Source organism: Cupressus sempervirens, chromosome 10, assembly GCF_028749045.1.
Source record: "Cupressus sempervirens isolate cs-2001-9-10 chromosome 10, ASM2874904v1, whole genome shotgun sequence".
NCBI lineage: Eukaryota > Viridiplantae > Streptophyta > Pinopsida > Cupressales > Cupressaceae > Cupressus > Cupressus sempervirens.
Window position 1 is genome coordinate 668,885,032 of NC_143127.1, and position 4,736 is coordinate 668,889,767.

The window sequence follows — 4,736 nt, forward strand, 5'->3', positions numbered from 1 at the left end:
ATTTAAATGGCAGGTTGTTTTGATTACATTATCACCTTTGTACAAGTGTAGAAAGCTTCGTAGTATGTTTCCTTTATTTTTTAGCGTAACCTTCAAACTCTTTTCTTTGCGTAGTCTGCTTGGATTCCTCTTAGTGGTTCATGCTTTTTCTTTAGCATGACCCATGCTATTGGAATCTTTGTATCACTACCTTTTTTATTTTCCTTCTATCAAATTTGGAACCTTTTATTTGAGAATATTGTTGTTTTCACCATGACACTTATCGCTGCTTGGTCAACCTTTAATCTATTGACCACAAACATCTCTTTGCTTTTGGATAATTACTATCAGCATCACATAATGAATTCATTCTTTTATCGTGACCAATATGAATGTCTTTAATAATTTTATTTGCCTTCAGATTTATTGCTCCAATTGATTGCCCTGCATGGAGTTGATCATGTGTTGATGCTTCTTATTGCTCACATTTTTCTCCCTTAACAGCTTGTGCATGGAAATATCACTAAATAGGGAACAAACTCTATATTTTATGGCAATTTCTCCTCTTAAAACTTGGACATCCCTTTTCAACATTGGTCTACCCCACTCTTTCAATTTGAATGGTGTCTCCTATTCTCTATTCAATGCATGGACTCTCCCCAACTTGCACATGCTGCGTGATCAATGTTTGGATTGCCTTTTAGGCATGTGGAGGCCCTTTTTAATGTTGTCTCTACTTAAAACTCTTTTCCTTGGCAATGTGAAGCTTCTTTTTCTCCACAGCCTTGATGACACCAACAACAATAGTATGTTGCATGTCCCTCACAACAAAACAACTCAATGGTGGGTATTTAGAGAATGTCTCCACAACCATTACCTTGGTTGGAATCATCTTGACAAAATTGGCCTCACCATTTTTAAGGAACTTTGGTTCCTTCTCAAGCTCCTTGCTAGATCATCGGTCAACCTTGGTCATGATCTCAGAAAACTTCACAGCAATGTGGCATGTGTGGGAATCCAACACTGGCTCATGCCCATTTCTAATTTGGCCTGGATGTTTCATGATGATAACTTGAGCTGTGAAATTAGCAGCCTCCTTGGTGGGGTCATTCTTGGATTCAGAGGCCACATATCCTCTCTTGAGATCCTTCATAGCAAAATTCTTGACATTGAATCCCACATTATCACTAGGCAATGCCTCTAGTTGTTGAATCGATAATCAACACTACATAATCAGCCTGGGATGTTCCAGTAATCATGTTCTTAATGAAATCATGATGACTAGGAGCATCAATCACAATACAGTAGTACCTTGTGGTCTCAAACTTCCACAAAGAAATATCAATGGTGATACCACATTCACTCTTAGCCTTTAGTTTATCAAGCACCCAAGCATACTTGAATGACCTCTTGTTCATCTCGGTAGCTTCCCCATTTTAAACTTAACACACATGTGGATGTTTCTCTTAAATGGCCATCTAAAAGAAATGATCTCTTTGACCAACACTCTAATTATGCTTTTAACATCCTGTACACTCATGGAAAAGAATATGGATGGCTTAGAAGACAAACCTTCAATCAAAAAACTCATTTATCATTACTAATGCAATCTTGCATACCTTTTAAAACTCAGACCATTGGTATGCATATATTTCATTATCACATTAAAATCAACCCTCAAATATCACTTCACTTTTGCCTGGTGGAATTAGTTAGGCCCCAAAGTGGGTCCGACTAAAATAAATTTTGTTTCTAAACACTTGAACACTTGACTGAGCTTTAAGAATTGGCACACTAATTCTCTCTTTTGCATACTCTTACCCCATCAAATCTCATCTCATGATGAATTCAAAGCCAAAAGATATTCGCTATCAAAGTTGACCTCTTAAAATCACCTATAGATAAACATGTCAGAAAACACTAAATTGGGTTCGGAATTGCCTTCAAAAACTAGGCAAACTAACACTTGGGAAGATGAAAACTAGGGCATCAGTTCTCTATCATGAGGACATTATGGATCTATGATTTGGGCTCATGAAAAATAACAGTGCACAAATGGTGATTAGTCAAAATAGGCTACTCGAAATTACTGACTGGAAACAATGTTTGAAAAGCAATTTTTTGCAAATGGAATTGACCTGGAAAAGTGTGTAAATGGATTCATGAAGACCTAGGAACTGGCACACTTAAAGTATTTTTGGAGTACTACATAGTGGTACAATCCATTTGATCTCACCAATCATGGATTAGGAGTTATAACATCACGAACAGGGGTACTAATCAATCTACAAATGCTGACACCAATAAAAAGTTATAAATTGCATTTGGAATCGCGTTTGAAAACTGATCAAATGGATTCGTCATGAGCTGAAACTCAAAACATAACAATTCTTTGACCTCTATAATGCAACATTTTGATCAACTGGGTCAAAGTTATAACACACCAAATAGGGCTTCCCAGAATTGTGTGCAAAGTGCAAATGCATGAAAACAGTAACTGACCAAATTTGAGGGATTCAAAACCTAGTCAAATGGACTCAAAATGACTTGAAATTTGAAACATAAGCTCTTAGGTATGGGCACTAGATATTTCCAAAGTGGCAAGTTATGACACATTTCTGGGTGAGAGATATTTAATGGCAAGCACAACCTTTTGTCATTGTTTGACACTTACATGAAAATGCAAATTTGGAACTAGCTCAAAACAAGACTTGACAAAAAGGCTCAGAATGGTAATTTAACTTCATGGAAAACTTAGACAGGCTAAATAGAAGGTTCTAGAACCATTGAACACCTCTTAGGCCTCAACTTGATAGCCAGGTACATAGGCATTTAAAAGCGTTTATAGGGCTCAAATTTCTTAATGGTACTCAAAATTGGGAAGGAAATTTTGAGTCCCAACACCTACCACATGTCAAGAACTACTTTCTAGGAAAGTTATTGTATTTTAAACCAAAACTTGGTGCCTATGTTAGAAGGGAACATGAGTGAGGTTTGACCTGACACACATCATTCATAGGCACCTAAAAGGGGATGTGTTCTTTTTTTGTAATAAGTGCCTTGGTCTTAGCAAGGTTACTTAGTAGATGGGATGGTTTAGGTGAGTAGGAAAGTAGTGAAATAATGGATTATTAAGTATGAATAAATCAATATAGTTCCTAATTATTGTCAATGTATTTTATGGAAATTTAATAATGTGTTAAGTCAGACATGCTTAATTACTAGGAATAAGTAAAATGTAGATTTAAGATGTTCATAGGTAGTGTAATATTAAAGCAACTTTATTTGAGGTATTTGAATTTCTTATGTTTTTTGTTGTTGACTAACTAATAATGTATCTTATTTAGAAGGAATAAATGAGAATTTTTTCTATTAATTAGGATTATTAGGATTAATTAATTAAATTATAAAGTAATTATGTGATAGTGAATACAAATTTGATTTATAAGATAAATTTAGTAATTTAACTAACTTAGATATAGGTACTAGTAGAGAGATACATATATGTAAAAATAATAATAATAAAATAAAATAAAATAGCAAATATAATAAATAATTAATATTTGGGGGCCTAGTTAGTAGCGTCTAATTAGTAAATAACCAAAATGGTCAAAGTGGAAAAAGGATAAAATGTAAGAAGTTCATTAAGGGGATATTTATATGCAATAAAATGGAAATGGAAGGTAAATGGGATAGGTGTGTATGTGATAGGGTAACTTGTATTCAAAAAATTTAAGACAATTATTAAACATCCCCATCTTAACAAACCCTGGAACCATTGCAACTACATTAAGATGATAAATTGAACTTCACTTGCATACGAAGCATCTAATTGGAGTATAGAAGATGAAAGGTATATAACCATAACATCATTATATCTTAGTATTGCAATCATTGATGGACAACTAGGTGGCCTCTCATGAGAAAACTTGTAGTCTAGATTTTGAATGGAACAAATTTTGTTACACTAACCTTATCATCTCCAAACTCTGTGGTCAAATTAATTAATTTCCAACACCCTCAAAAAAAATATAAATTGTTATCCAGACAACTCACCATTCAATAGAACATTCACAAAAAATATAGACCCATTCATAAATGATATAGTACTCCTTCCAAAAGAAAATTGTTGTTTGTGTTTGCCTCATAAGTTGAGGGCATGACATTTTTTGAGCATGTAGACAGAGTGCTAACTATAAGGCAGCTTGCACAAGGATTGTTTGGTTGTCATTTTTTATACAATAAGATGCATATATGAAGGAAGTGTGGTGGAAGGGTCAAATTTGATACTCCTAATGTTAGATCCCTCTAGAGACAAGTTTGGACATTGTAGGAGGAGATCCACAAAGGGATGAATGTTGTCATAGGCAATGAAAGTGAGGAAGAAAATAAAGAAGGAAATATTGGACAGGAAGGGGAAGGAAAGGAAGAATTCCTAAACTAGGCAGAGGAGAATCATTTTAGGGCCATTGCCAAGCTTGGAAAAAAAACCAAAAATTAACATTAGCATATTTTTGGGAAATCTAAACTTGGATGAGTTGATTGACTGGATCAATGAACTAGAGGAATATTTTGAGTATGAGGATATTTGAGACCCTAATAGGGTTAAGTTTGTAAAGGCCAAAATGAAAGGTCATGCCAAAATATGGTGGCATGAGATTTAGTTTGAAAGAAATAGAAGAGGAATGAAGAAAATCACAAGATGGGATCGCATGGTGGACAAACTAAAGAAGAAGTTCAATCTATTTGATTATGAG

General features: G+C 34.5%; 1 pseudogene; it reads right to left on the minus strand.

Moving 5' to 3' along the window:
• Nucleotides 1-712: 712 nt before the first annotated feature.
• LOC149535601 (elongation factor 1-alpha pseudogene) lies at nucleotides 713-1,042 on the minus strand (annotated as a pseudogene).
• Nucleotides 1,043-4,736: the final 3,694 nt, after the last annotated feature.